Raw genomic sequence first — 16,486 nt, 5'->3', positions numbered from 1 at the left:
CCCTTCTCCCCACAAAAAAGACCATGGTAGTTGATATGGGAACACAAACTTGTGAATCATTTCCCCTCCCTCACCAAGTCTCTCCTCCACCACAGCCACACAAGTGACTCCAAAACTTATTTCTGCTTCTTACTCACTGCACCCCCAATAAAGGAGTCAGGAATGGCCCTACTTCTGCCCCTCTTATTGACTTTCCTACTCTGTTCATAGTCGTTTAGTTAATTGGGGTGCAAATACCCAAATTACTGATACCTGGTTTGGTCTCTTAGGTGACTACTTAAAAATTGTTTCAGAGATTTTATTAAATTCCAGATTAGTATAAGCATAAGCACGACACTTTTAAGGCATAAAAAGTATTAGAGAATAACCTGCATTATGTATAATCACAAACTTTATGGGGTACACCTGCAATGAGGATTGAAGAGGTAGTCCCTCTCCTCTGGGCTTAGTGATAAGGTTTCCACTATCCAACCATCCCTAATTCCCAGTTAAGGGTTTGGTGTACACCTCATTCCCTTATACCCATACATGTCTGGGCCTATATCTGATTAAGTCTCAGCCCCTGCCCGTGTTTGGTATTCCAGGGGACCAGTCTTTGGGTTTCAAAGATATTTGTGTGGTCAAATTGGGTCAATGAATTTCACAATGGTTTTGACACACCAGAGCAGTTTCAAATATGCTATTTTATACCCAGACTGTTTATTACAAGATACATATTGCTAAATCTTATAATCACTCATGCTAACTATTCAAACCTTTTGCTAACTAGTAGGCCTCAACCTTATTATCAAACCTGTTTTAAGACAATCCTTCACTTTGTGTACTCCTGCTTGCGTTACAGCTATAATGAAGATTCATTATTGATTTCTTGAGTGTCTTACCTTTTCCTAGAAGAATAGGCTGTTACCTAAATCCTGATTATAAATTGCCTAATCCTAGGCCAATTAGTAGGTTGAAGATCAGGTGAAGGATCAACAGTCCTGAAGGCTAACTTTCCTATACCAACATACTCCAGCACTTCCACATGTGTTTTCTTCCTTTTTTAATGTTTTGTTGAGCTTCTGGAATCTCAGGCACATCGGCTTTTCCCTCTCATCAAAGAGAAAAACAAAACATTATATTTATAACAGAAGGGTGAACAATAATAGCATTTATTATTAAATGTGCTTAGAGATCCAAAGAAAAATAGTCTCTTCCAAGAGCAGTCTAAAATCTAAAGCTTAAGTAAACAAAATTGTGATTTTTCAGGTCAGGGGGAAGTGCAAGATTCTGAGCTGTCATGTCACTAGGGGCTTGTCAAAAGTAGAAAGTTGTGCTATTTTAATCATATCTGTATAGCATTCTGCTATACCAGTATAGTTAAAGGAATGCAACCCACCTAACATACATAGTTATATCAATGTTGTTTCTGTGCCTGAAAAACAGAGAGCTATTGTGACCCACACACCTTTTGGGTGTGATGTCCTGTCCCATCTAGTGGCACCAAGACCACTTAGAGAGAGTAAAATGAGTTTGCTCTACAACCTTAGCTAACAGGCAGTTGGGCTTTTAACTTATATAGTAGAGGCTCATGCACTAAGCTCCAGAGGCCCAAGGTTCGATCCTGCCTGCCGATGACTGGAGTCTGTCGGTGTATACTAGGACAGTGCTACATTCAGGTTTGTTCCTTCCTCCACAGACACTGTATTCTCTCATCAAGCAACACCTGAATGCAGAGGTCTCCAAGTCCTATAGCATTTAGAGGAATGTTTTATTATCCCTAGACTTAAAACTTAACTGAGGTTTGATCAAAATGCCCCACACTGTCATATAACAGAAATGCAAATGAGGTCTGGGCCATTCAGCCATTTTCCCTTGCTCACCAATAGATGCCAGAAAAGAACTCCCTCCACTGTGGAGCTACTGTCCATTTGGAGTCCTCAAGCAACTCAGGGTGCTCATCTCACTGTTCACAACAGGTGTCAATAGCGAGCTCTCTACTTTCCAGGGGCTTCACGCCACAGAGTTTCCAGGTGTTATCCACTAGTTGTGTCTTGTCATATATCTAGGTTCTGAAGTCTCTGAAGGAGGGTCTCTTATTTCTTGTTTCTGGAGACATAGTCCAATAAACTTTGATCCTAGATTACAGTCCTGCGGGTGCTACTGCAACAACACCAAGGGGCAAATGGGTTTATGATTTCTATAAATAACTTTTTGGAACTTCGTGATTTGGAATTTTTGAAAAATTTGGAACCTTCAGATAAAACTGAAACTTTTTTTTTTAATAAAAGAAAGAGAGAAAAGAAAAAGTTTTAGCAAATGAGTCATTCTGTTGGGATGGAGTTCTGGAAACAAGGATCATAACAAGAAAACTGATTGTTCACTAGGGGATGTGGTGCAATAGCCAAGAAACCACCACAAGAGGCAATACATTAACTGGGTTCATGTGGAAACAGTAGTTCTACCATATAAAAACTAAATCATGTTAGCATTCAAGCCGAGATACAGTACTCTCGATATTAGGACACATGGTTACCCTATAACAAATAATGATGCAATGGTCAAAAATGGTGTAAACAGATCCAGCCATATGTCTATTCCCGACTTTGTGAAGCCTCAAAACTCTCCTGTCAGAGGGGTGGGTGAAGAGGAGAATCAGATAGAAGAATCTCCTCCCCCAAACACACTGTTGTTTATAGGGAGGGGACCACTGTGCTCATGATCAAATCTGAGACTCTGACTCTATTAATGACCTTTTCTCCATCCACACTGCTGCATGTTTCCAGTCTCCCCAAGCATCAGTTGTTCCACTAGACTGTTTGTATTCTTACCTACAGTTAATTTCAGATCTCCTCTTTTACTTGCCTACATCTTCGTAGCCTACTTTCTCTTTCAGTGCTTTATTGTTTGTGCACTCATATACTGCAAATATGGGAGCACAACGCTATTCCATTATTTTCATCACAACATAATTTTAAAGTAGAAAAGTTTGTGCTCTTTCTCTCACCTACAGTACTTATTTTATTCCCCTCTCCCCATATGAAATATAGAGAAATTAAACAAACAGGGAAGCCTGGATGCCTTTTCCAGGCACAGTAGCTAGCCTTTCTGTGCTTGTTTACAGAAATTCCAGATGACCTTCACCCCTGCAAACAAATATAATCAGCAGTTTCAATAGAACTCACTGGTTAAAATGTTTCATATCTTTGCATAGTATAATGAGTTTATTCCTGCTTATTACAATGCTTTAGTGAAGAACACAAAATAGTAAGGCAGGCTTTATCTTGCATTTTTTAAACAATGATATGATTTATTAACTGAGTTTGATGACAGAAACAGCAAAGTCAGCTACAGCATGGCTTAACATGAACAATAAAAACTCCCTGAATGTTTCATTTGATGCCAAGAGATAACAATCACGTTTTTGAACCAAGGGATGGAGGCTTACCATCAGTTGCAGGAGTGGGCTCCAAAATACATATTTAATGCCAACCAGTCTTTGTTGGTATTTAATTAATTCCAAATAATGAATAATACATTATTTGTGTAAAAAAATGTATTTGACTGATAAGCAAGAAAATTAGCTTCTCTTGGTGCGAGGAGCTGGGATACCAGGTGGACCCAAAATGTAAATTATTAAATTTGAATGGAAACTCTCCAGAAATGTTATTGTTTTTGCATAGGAGAGGACATCAGTGTCAAAAAATAACACCATCTGATTAATTAACTGTAATGATGTAAAACTGAGTTACTATTTTGAAGGTGTTTAATTGTACACATTTAACCCTGAGTTCCAGGTCTTGAAATTAAATCAATTCACTACCCACAGGATTATTCAAAATGTAACAGATTCCAAGGAAAAGTAAACCAGAGTTTCTTATACATTTCTACAATTAAAAATCTCATAAAATAGCTCGCTGAACAATAGCTTGACTTAATTTTTGCCCTTTTTAATGTCAGTTTGTTCTTCATAAATATCAGAATATGCACTCCTGAAATCAAAAATATATCTCTCACAGAAGGGGTAGATCCACTTCCTATTGGAGTTCAGGGCATAACTCCCATTGATTTTGATGGTTTTATAAAATGGTTGGATTGAACCATGATTAGCAACTTTGTTGGCAGTACTGTGGCTCCAGACCAAATGGACATAGAGACTAAACTGCCTTGTCATCACCTAGCAGTTGTCCCTTAGTTATAATGATAAAGGGTCACTAAGGAATAGGAGTGAAACACATAGACCTGACAAGGTAGGAAAGTGTGCAGTGCTGGCACCTATCCATTTGTGGACAAATAAAAGTTTTCACTTTCTAGTATTGTCAATTCGTCACCTTTCTGAAGTATTAAATTCACTTAATACAGGGTAGCACTCGACTAAGTCCTCATTAGCCACTCCCATATACAATTGGAAGAACAGATTCCCAGATGCACAACAGCCATTTTGTGTTAGATGGACAGAAAAATCTACCAATACTATCCTACCAGGATGATCAGCCCCATGTAGAGGGACTGAAATGGTGTAATCTTTCCTTTGTCATATCCATTCGCATTACTAGATGCAGGCTGTGGATGGGGCAAAGAAGGATGGCTGGGCATCTCTATGGTTACTTTCAGCTCCTTTGAGTAACTGACAGCAAGAATAATGTAGAGAAGCTTTGGGGCTGTTCTAACTTACATCAAGAGACCACCCCCAGAACTAGGTGAATTAAAAGGCAAACTTTGTGCCACCTTTGCACCACCAACAACTTCCTCCACCCCACTATTCCTGGGCTTTGTGCTTCTCAGCAATAGCTGCTGAACTGACCCAAAGTATTTACTTAGAAAGAGTGTCAAGACCCATGTTTTACTACAGAAATATATGCTTGTCAAATGCAAAAATAATCAGAAGTAGAAAGTAAGTATTTTTCTCTCAAATGGCTGAGTCACTTAGAAGTTGCTATTTGTGACTTTGCAATAGATAATTGAGGTGTATTTCTGTATTGTGCAAGGATTTAGTAACTTTGAAAATGTACTCAAAATAATTTATAAAACATTGATATCTCTTTTAAAAGATAAATGCACAGAAATCTAAGCCCAAGCATTTCTTCAATCATTGTGTAACAATACAGATACAAAAGAACTAGAAAATGCTAACATCTTTATTCCCAAAAGACAGTCCACCTCATGTTACTTCATTAGATATCAGTAGAAGGCAATTTACCTATATGTTTGGAATGGATCAGGATGCTTTTAAACATCATCTCAATAGAGAAAAACCAGAGAATCAGAGGGGAAGAAATAGCCCCAGTTTTCCAAGATGGAGTAGAAGAACATTACTAATCTACTTTTGTATGTAACTAACTTTTAAGATAAGCCCTAGATAATAGATGCAGGGATGGTGTTAGACATACTGGAGCCCATGGCAGAAACTAAGGAGAAAGCTCCCAGCTCGCCTGCCTTACCTGCCCACACATTGGATTTCTGTAATGTTTCTGAAGCTGAAGCGTGAGTCCTGCCAAGTGGTACTCCCTGTGGTGTGGGGCCTCGGGCAATTGCCCTGCTTGCTAACACCATCCCTGAATAGATAGTGCCTAAAATAGAAATATTCCCATCAAGAGAACTTTGTTCCTGTACAATAGTCCAATATTGTGCAGGAAGGTTAGCTAGGAAATTTTTGATTGACATTCTAAGTGTTGGTAATTCTGTTTTGCTTTTTCTCCATTCATTATCTCCCTATATGCATCATAGTGTGCACAGTAGGTTTACCAGCAGCCATTGCCGCACTATTTACACTGTGATTTCTAACATTACCCAGAGCTGAGATCATCTTTCATCTATTTAATATTTGTTTGTTATGCTGAGGTTAGTGGTGCCCAGAATTATGTTATTTGTCTTGTTAATTTATAGATTAAAACCAGTAGCAGAGGCTTTAATTCATTCCTACTGTTACCCCTAAAAATGCAGAGGTAAGGATCTTTTTAGACTATATTGTCCAACCCTATATCAATACAAGATTTTCTCCAAGAATATATTTTCTGGTGCTTTATTCAGTCTGGTTTAAAATGACCCAAACAGCAAGCTTCCATTTATTTACCATTGGAGACTGTCCTATGGACTAACAGAACTTAATGGAAATTTATCTTGATCATCAGGGTTTTTTTTCTTCTTGATTTATATTACATCATTATTTCTAGTTATAAAGCAAATAAAAATTACAAGAAATTTCTAAGGCTCAACAGTCAAATCACTGGTATATTATAATCAATTATTTAACTAAGGAGTATGTTCTCTGACAAGGAAAGTGGTAAATATTGTAGAATAAAAGATATTAGGATATACAGAGGTAAAATGTAAGTATGTATTAATGTTGTAACACAGGGTCTACAGGCCTCATGCCTCTAAGATACCCAGCTTAGCTACAAAAGGCCTGAAACACATTGGCATAACTAGACCAAAAGATAACCCTGTATGAGTGAAGTGTAAGATTACAGTAAAAGATGTGTTATGTGCTGGTGTTCTGGAAATTATGCAGCAATAGACTTGAAAATATGCTGCAATCTTCCAGTTAATACTGCAACATACTAACAACATTTTGGGGAATCCTGTAATAACCTCAGGTTACTATAGCAATGCATTGATGTAAATGTTAATAAGAAAAAGGGGAACTAAGGGGATAGCCAATGAGAAATGGGGCACCCCTAAATTAGTGGGATATGGAAGTATGGATAAGGAAAAAGGGGATGGAACCCTTATGCATACATATGAGCCTTAGTAGGCTTAAGCATAACTCAGGCTAAAAAGATGGTGCCCAGCCTGTGTGCTGTGGAGGAGGGGAAACTCAGGGGGAGATGCCAGGATGACAGCCAAAGGAGGGATGATGAGGAAGATGATGATGAGGAAGAAGATAATAACTGACATTCTAGTATCTCCCTGCAGGAGATCTGAGAGATGTCAGTCACAGGGCTAAACACTTTGCATTATCCCTTTATCTGCTATGGTATTTTAATGTTTGTGGGATTGTTTCTCTCTTTAGTGGATTTGTTAATAAAGGGACTTGTGATAAATTGCAATTGTTTCCTTGTGTTTGTAGGGTCTCTTATTCTAATGATACTGATAATAATATTCCTGATGCTGTAACCCTCAGGAGTGTGCAACTTTACTGATCACTATGATCTAAGATATTAATCAATATTAATTAATCAATCACCAATCATCAATAAGATTACAATGTTATATCAGCTCATAACAGTGGTTTAGCCACAGATTTAAACAATGATCCTCCTCCTTATACTTTTTGTTTTATAGCAAAATATTTTAGAAAAACTTGCCTGCCTGCCTGAAATGTGCTACCTTTTTATCAAATCACTTAGGGCGAGATCAGGCTCACATTAGTCCCCAGGGGAATTAGTCACATGAGTAATGCAAGCAAGATGTGTGTTCTGATAAATAATCTCATGGAAAAGAGAACTGACATCAGTGAGAATTTTGCCTGTGTAGAATCACTGCAGTAGACCCAGGGGGTATATATTGCCATTGATGCATGCTCAGAGCTCCTATTACCATTAACGGAAGGATACACATGCATCAAACAGAGAATATATCTCATAAACCTCTTGTAATTCCCATACAGGAAATGTCTTGCTGGAATTTACTTTGACATTTATATGATACTGTCCTATGTTATTTTGGAGGATATAAAGAAATCCTTTTAGAAGTTAATGATGATGGTTTATGCACTGAATAAGTTCAGAAAAGATTGTATGTCATCCAAAATTGTTACTTGCATCAGATCATATCTATCACATCAACGGCAGACGTTTGCTTGAGGGAACACTGAATTACCACTTCTCAGAATATTTAATGCTGTTGCTTCCTTGCATCCAGTCTTTTGTATCTTCTACAAAATATGTGCATCAAACTAAGGTTTTCGGTAAGCTAGCAGGGTGGAACATCTCTACATGTCTTCTAAAATGGACCCTGTTCAAGCTGTATAGAATAGAGCTAGCTAAGATGTATTGTTGGCTCTGCCACAATACCCCAGTTACTCTTTATGGTTTAGATTGTTACTTCTTCAGATCAAGGTGTTTTTTTCTTTATCATTTTTCTGTGTAAATTCATTCAAGATCATAGTGATTGTCTGCTTTCAATCACCTAGTTTCAATCACATGTTGAGATAGGCAAGCCTAGGATCCGTGGATCTTGAAAAGTGAATTGTGGGGGCTATTGACAGCTTGGGCTTCCACCCTAGGAGGAGGTAGGGTGACCAGACAGCAAGTGTGAAAAATCGGGACAGGGGGTGGGGGGTAATAGGAGCCTGTATAAGAAAAAGACCCAAAAATCAGGACTATCCCTATAAAATTGGGACATCTGGTCACCCTAGGGGGAGAAAGGGTTTCCAGCTGCATGGGTGTCAATGCCCCACACAGATGTCTGTGCCCCACAATGCCCATTTGAGTTGGTGCAAGCACTTCTGGTGAGGACGAACAACACCAGCAGGAGTGCAGTGTAGATACCAACAGCTGATGGAATTACTGCAGTGGCTGTAGGTTGACCTAAACTAAGGGTATGGCTACCCTTACAGCTGTACAGCGCAGGGAGTTTCAGCTGTCTTCGTACAGCTGTGTAGGGAAAGCGCTGCAGTGTGGCCACACTGACAGCTACCAGCGCTGCATTTGCAGTATTTGCAGCGCTGTTGGGAGTGGTGCATTATGGGCAGCTATCCCAGCATTCAAGTGGCTGCAACGTGCTTTTCAAAAGAGGGAGGTGGGGTGGAGTGTGACAGGGAGCGTGGGGGAGACAGAGAGAGTGGATTTTTGGAGCTCACACTGTTTTCAGCTCCCTGCCTTGCAAGTTCTAAGGACTGGAAGATACACAGCACCTATCTTCAATCATTTTAAAAGTTTTGACTCCTTCCCCCACCCCTCTCTTATTCACTAAATGCAAATTATGCACTCCTAGCCTTCAGACCACATAAGCAGCTGCTCAACGCGGCCTCTCCTCTCTCCTCAAGCAAACAGCTGTGAACATTCCAAAGCAATCCCCCTGCCTCCGCTCGTCACTCGCTGGAGCAAAAAGCAGCTGTGTTTGTTTTTTAGATAAGTAGCTCCAGGGAGCTTGGGAGCTCAGAGTTCAGCCATTCTTCCGGTTTGTTGTGGACAGGAATTCTGGGATACCTCCTAATACCCTGGAGGCCAATAACAGCGCTTTTGGTGGCCACACTTGATGAGCAGGTCTGCATCACCAGCGCTGCAATCGTTACACCCCAGGCAGACCAGGTGTACAGCCAGCGCTGCAGCCAGGGAGTTGCAGGGCTGGATGTGCCTTGCAGGTGAGGACAGTTACTAAGGGCTTGTCTACATCAGAAAGTTGCAGCGCTGGTGAGGGAGTTACAGCGCTGCAACTTTGAAGGTGTACACATCTGCAGGGCATCACCAGCGCTGCAACTCCCTGTTTGCAGTGCTGGCCGTACTCCCGTTTTGTCTCGGGTGTAGAGGATCCAGCGCTGGTGATCCAGCGCTGGTAATCCAATGTAAACACTTACCAGCGCTTTTCTTGACCTCCGTGGAAGGAGGAAGCCTCTGGTAATCAAGCTGGTCTCCTTCCCCAGCTTGCTCTCGCGTTCCCGGAACCCCGAGCAAGCAGGTCTCCTTCCCTGCGGTTTGCAGGGGGGTTCGGGAACGCGAGAGCAAACCGGGAAAGGAGACCAGCTTCGCCGCGGTTTGCTCTCCCGTTCCCCGAGCAAGCAGGTCTCCTTCCCTGCGGTTTGCAGGGTGGCTCCGGGAACGCGAGAGCAAACCGCAGCGAAGCGGGTCTCCTTTCCCGGTTTGCTCTCTAGTTCCCGGAGCCCCGAGCAAGCAGGTCTCCTTCCCTGCGGTTTGCTGGGTGGCTCCGGGAACGCGAGAGCAAACCGGGAAAGGAGACCAGCTTCGCCGCGGTTTGCTCTCGCGTTCCCGGAGCCACCCAGCAAACCGCAGGGAAGGAGACCTGCTTGCTCGGGGAACGGGAGAGCAAACCGCGGCGAAGCGGGTCTCCTTTCCCGGTTTGCTCTCTCGTTCCCGGAACCCCGAGCAAGCAGGTCTCCTTCCCTGCGGTTTGCTGGGTGGCTCCGGGAACGCGAGAGCAAACCGCGGCGAAGCGGGTCTCCTTTCCCGGTTTGCTCTCTCGTTCCCGGAACCCCGAGCAAGCAAGTCTCCTTCCCTGCGGTTTGCAGGGGGTTCGGGAACGCGAGAGCAAACCGCGGCAAAGCTGGTCTCCTTTCCCAGTTTGCTCTCTCGTTCCCCGAACCCCGAGCAAGCAGGTCTCCTTCCCTGCGGTTTGCAGAGGGGTTCGGGGAACGCGAGAGCAAACCGCGGCGAAGCTGGTCTCCTTTCCCGGTTTGCTCTCCCGTTCCCCGAACCCCCCCTTGAAGCCGCCCAACAGCGCTGCAGTGTGGCCACATCTAACACCACTTGCAGCGCTGGTTGCTGTAAGTGTGGCCACTCTGCAGCGCTGGCCCTATACAGCTGTACTAATACAGCTGTAACAACCAGCGCTGCAAAATTTTGGATGTAGACATGGCCTAGGTTGCAGCGCTGTAAACCCACACCAGCGCTGCAACTCTCCAGTGTAGCCAAGCCCTAAGTAGAACTAATTTTAGTTTCACAAATTGGAACAAAATGCTTAGCATACGTCATTAACACTTTTCAAGGAACCATTCAAGGTGAAGTGGTCCATTAACACCCTTCCAGTCATAGTGAGGAAATGAAAGGAGAGAGGAGGAAAAAGCAGCTGAGGGGGGCGAGGTTGTTAGTGGGTTATAGATTGTTGTAGTAAGCCATAAATACAGTTTCCCCATCTAGTCTATGATTTTTAGTGTCTAACAAAGTTATGAATTTAAGTTCACAGGCTCATCTTTTGAAAGTGTTGTGCAGGTTTTCTTTGAAGACAAGGACTGATAGGTCAGATAAGAGTCATCACTTTGTGAAAGCTAAAACTAATTGCAGGCACTTTTGGTCTATTCACAAACTACAAACTATTAAATGCAAGTCTGTAATTACTGCCAAAAAATGCTCACCTGAGATAATAGCCTTCAAGTATGTAGGCATTCTTTTAGGCACTACCTCAATTTCACAAGGACATTGTCAATTTGTGTCAGAGAGTAAATGCTAAACCTGGTTGCAGAAAATGTTTCAGATGATGTCTAAACTATAGATCAGCTAAACAACCATCAGTGCTCTTGTTATTTCACAGCTGTGATGATGGATTTATACATATATGAATTAGAACCACTTGAAAAACTCTTTTATATGGTCCAGTGTCGAGATTAAGGAGGAATACCACCCTCCAGAACTATTTTTAGCCCTAATTTATACCAAACTGGGTGATTGTCAAATTTATCAACGTATCATGACTGGAGGGGTCAAACAAAATAATTTTTCCAAGTAAAGGACAAATTTTCCATTAAAATCTTTGTGAACAGTATTCCCATTTTTCAATCAGCTCTAATCTTGTAAACTTAATTTTATATAATGTGCATGTCTTCTAAGAGGAGAAAGTTAATTTTAAGATGGTGACAGGTTTTAGAGTAGTAGCTGTGTATCAGCAAAAACAACGAGGAGTACTTGTGGCACCCTAGAGACTAACAAATTTAGTTGCACCTAAGATGTGATATATGCCATCAAGTGCCAGCAGTGCCCCTCTGCCATGTACATTGGCCAAACCGGACAGACTCTATGCAAAAGAATAAATGGACACAAATCAGACATCAAGAATTATAACACTCAAAAACCAGTAGAACACTTCAGTCTCCCTGGACACTCAATAACAGACCTAAAGTGGCAATTCTTCAACAAAAAAACTTCCAAAACGGTCTCCAATGAGAAACTGCAGAACTGGAATTAACTTGCAAACTGGACACCATCAAATTAGACTGGGAGTGGATGGGTCACTACAAAAACTAAAAACTAATTTGCCCCTGCAAATTTAATCCCTACTGTTACTCACACCTTCTTGTCAACTGTTTGAAACGGGCCACCCTGATTACCACTACAAAAGTGATTTTTCCCCGTATTGATAATAGCCCACTTCCAATTTAATTAAATTGTCTCATTAAACCTAACCCCACACTTGGTAAGGCAACTCCCATATTTTCATATACTCTGTGTGTGTGTGTGTGTGTGTGTGTGTGTGTGTGTGTGTGTGTGTGTGTGTGTGTGTGTGTGTGTGTGTGTACTATATTTTCCACTCCATGCATCTGATGAAGTGGGTTTTAGCCTACGAAAGCTTATGCCCAAATAAATTTGTTAGGTCATGGCTACACTTGCAGATGTAGAGTGCTGTGAGTTAAACCTGCTTTCAGAAAATGCAGTAGAGAAAGTGCTGCAGTCTATCCACACTTTCAGCGGCATTGGGAGTAGTGCATTATGGGCAGCTATCCCAGCATGCAAATGACTGCAAAGTACTTTTCAACTGGGGTGGGTTGGGATGGAGTGTGACAGGGAGTGTGTTGTGTGTATGTGAGGGGAGTTTTGGGGGGCTGAGAGCATGTCAGCATGCTGTCATGTAAGTTTAGACAGCAGCAGATCCCCCCTACCCCCCTGTCTGTCTCTCTCACACACAGCATTCCACATTAATGGCTTGCATGCCGGCTGTCAGAAACAGAGTTTTGAAAGAGCATTTCTGCATTCCTACAGGAGTTCAAAATAATGACAAGAGTGGCCACTTGACTTAAATGGATGATGGGATGTTTCCAGAGGCTGATCAGAACCCAGTAACCCAACACCTTGTTCACACTGATGCCCATGCGTTGTAGCCAAGGTGCAGCAAGTGTTATTCCTCTCCCTGAGGTGAAGTACCAGCAACGCTGTAGCTGTGGAGACAAAGTGCTCTACGTGCTTTGCCAGTGTGGACGGGGAGTGAGCTAGAGCTCACAGGGCTCTTTTATTGTGCTGTAACTCACAAGTGTAGCCAAGCCCTCAGTCTCTAAGGTGCCATGAGTACTCCTCGTTGTTTTTTAATTTTAAGAGTCACACAAATGGATTCTCTGATCAAGCTTTTGCGTGTCAGAATAAACTCAACCTAAATTAAATCATAAAGCTATTTGTTTTTAATCTTAACTGGAAAGTAACCATGATCATATCTAATGTCATTTTGGTTTGAATGTAAAACTACCATGAATTGTCTTGTAAATGCTTGTTTTTAAAATATGCTTTCTCCCTACAGTTATATTCTTGATTCTTAGTATGTTTCTCTATAATTGGTTTTCCTTTCCTTATTCTTTGCTGGTACTTCTAATAAGTGTAAACACATTAAAGTGTATCACATTTATCTAAACTGTACTGATCCAGGTTGTGTACAACACCATCATGATGCCAAAGAAATATTGCCTATCAGTAACGCATCAACAAACATATATAAATATGCCTGTACAGCAATAATTGACTTTACTACACGCAGCATCTATAAAGAGGCAGCCACTTTAATTTGCCAACAATCCATATCACATTTGGATAGTTTTGTACATCTGTAGTTACTGGTTCATATAAAGTGAATTTATATCTCAATTTACTTTGTTGTATTGTTTTCTATTAGGTCTTCAGATGTTATTTTTCAAAACGGCTACTCAATTACAATTGTCGTTTAAAGGAAATCTAATCCTTGAATGCTGCTGCATGATTATTAAATTAATAAATCAACTATTTCCTTGTTCAGCAGTGTAATTTTCCATGCAATGCATTAGTTGAAATGCAGGCTAACTTGCTCTTAATTGCTTTTTTTCCCTCCTAAAAGAGTTTAGTATAATTTAAAGAAAAAAGAAAAATACATTATTTCAGTGTATTCATTTTAATTTCTTCTACTAAGCAAAGGCAGATTAACCCAAAAATTAACATCTGATCATCATGATTTAAGTGCTGATACTAACAGTGCATAACATTAAAGAATAAGGGGCAGGTTCTGAAGATATTTACATGCAGGTATCACTCAAATCAGTAGGAGGATCCATGTGTGTAAGTGTTTGAAGGACTGGGGCCTAAGGCCCTGATCGAGCGCTATTATAGAAAATTGTCATGGAATCCAGTGTCCTCTATTTTTAACTTTGTATTCTACATTAAGGCCATTCATTTTTTCTTTTTACTGATTTTTACTGAAAAATTCCCTAGTTTCACAAAACCTGAATTTTAGACCACTTAAATACATGAAAATACTGATTATGTTAAGAAAATCCAATTAATTATATTAGGCTGATGTGCTTATGTTAATAATAAATTAGTTTAAGTGCAAATGTGAGGCTTTTTCAGGATAAGGCAATGTAATAGAAGGTGTATACACTCATGAGTATGAATATGCGTACGTAATGTTAACGCACGGTTCATTAAACAAACCACAGCGTTAAACTGATTTTACTTTAATAATCTTAATTTTACTCCATTTGTTGTTGTTGCTGTTTTCTGTCCTCCTCAGTTCTCACTATTAATCTCAGAAATCTGTTATGTAAATTTTGCACCAATTTTCACCATTTTTTTAAAAACACTAATAAATTCCTAGAAATTTTAAACATAATAAAAAACAAAAACAAAGGGCCTTGCATATATAGTATACTAGTGACACAGAGGTAAACTTTCACATGAATATAATCTGGATCAATGGATAAACCAACACTGGGTAACAGTTAAAAATCTTTAGAGTCCACAAGTGAGTTAAAATTATCTGATGATTGCATACTATTACCAAACTGTTTACCTCTGATGGAAATTATGAAGGTGCAAAGGAATAGAATAAGGTGAAGAGACTTGGTGAATTATATAATTAATTGTGATTATTAATAATCATAATTGTGTATAAACCTCCTCTAGTCCTTCTCACAAAGGAACTTTGCTACACAAATTTAAAAAAATGTTTCATGTATATTTTGTGATCAATAAAAGTCCCATCCTTGGTTGGTGCACTGGGCATGCTGCCATGGAATAGAGCATGTTGAACATTTTCTACTGAAATAAAGAATCCTGTGCGAAAACGTGATTTTTTTCAAAAGACACATTACTCAAGGGAAGCTGTCAACTTAGATGATTTGTTTTATTTGCTAAATGGGAATCTTAAAACTGTATTTGCAACAAAATATTTTTTTCAGGATGAGAGTGGTGTAAAAAAGAGGAAAAATAAAAGGAAAAACAATGTACAAATACCCATTCTGAAATGGAAAACATTTTATTTTTGTTTCTGATAACCCAAAATGACATTTTTAAAACAAAACATTTTTGTTTCATTTTAAAATGAGGTTTCAAAACAAAAATGTCTCATATATAAACAACATTTTTAACAGAAATATTTTTAAAGGGGATTTTTTCCTGTGGAAAATTCTGTTGGGAAAAGTCCAATCAACTCTACTGTGTTGATTTAAATTCTCCGTTCAACCACAGAACATGTACAAGCTTCCCCACACTGATCCATAAAAGGAGCACCTCCCAGTGTCTGAGGGTAATTTAAGCTGTGTTTTCATTCATTATTTCTTTCTGTTGTGACTGCCAACAAGGGTGCCAACTGAGATAGCAGCTTTAGACAGAAAACCACTGGGCACTAGAATTAGAGAAAACTCATTTCACACGTGCCTCTGTACAAAAAGATAAAACACAGTTTATTGAAAAGCATTCAATAAATATTGTAATATAAAAACTGAATGAGATGTAATAAAGCATTTAAAAAGATGTGATGTGGAAAGAGTCCTATACTTGGGCCAGCAGTGATGAAAATCAAAATACAACTCAAAGAAGTAGTTTTCAGAATGTTCTAAAGTGAGGAAGGATAGGCTGATGTTCATGAGGAGTGATTTCCACTGCCTTAGGATTGCCACAGCAAAAAGCATGATAACCCTCTGATTTGCAGCTCAGTGGTGCAATTCGTGAAAGCAGAGTGATATCTGGCACTAAGCTTTGCAGAGGAAGGTTTGAATGTTCATAGATTTAAAGGGAGAGTTAGATCGTCAAGTCTGACCTCAAATATAGACAGGTCTTTCTCCATTAATGGCTTTCAAAGCTGCAGCACTATTTTAAAATCAACCTGCCACTTCATAGACAACCAGCATTAAAACACACAGCATAGACATTGCACAATCATGACTGCTTAGTGTATTAGGTAGGTGGTGGTTGCTTCATGCTGCATTATATGCATGTATCTTAGCAACCAATCCAGAAAACTTTCTATGGATAGAAAGTAAGATCATTCATCACAGATTAATAAGAAAAAGGAAGAAATTCTACCAGAGTCAGATGAATATGAGCTTTGCCATTGTGTAGAATTTCGCAAATAGGGACAGCTTGTGCCCAGCTGCCATGTGCAAGGAAGGAAGATGCAAATCAGTAAGGCACAATTACAGTTTCTGTATTTTCCCAAATGCAGGGACTGTTCCTCCCTAATATCCCTGCAGGTCTTAACTACTCCAAAGGGGACAGGAGAAGCGGGGTGGCCCTTTTCCACCTTTCCATGCAAGCCAGTAGAGTTGGCCAGGTTGCATCTGCATGGGTGGAATAATACTGTGATGGACTAGCTGTGTATT

This window comes from Gopherus evgoodei, chromosome 5, assembly GCF_007399415.2.
Source record: "Gopherus evgoodei ecotype Sinaloan lineage chromosome 5, rGopEvg1_v1.p, whole genome shotgun sequence".
In the NCBI taxonomy this organism is placed as follows: domain Eukaryota; kingdom Metazoa; phylum Chordata; order Testudines; family Testudinidae; genus Gopherus; species Gopherus evgoodei.
Note: the sequence above shows the minus strand (reverse complement) of the source record.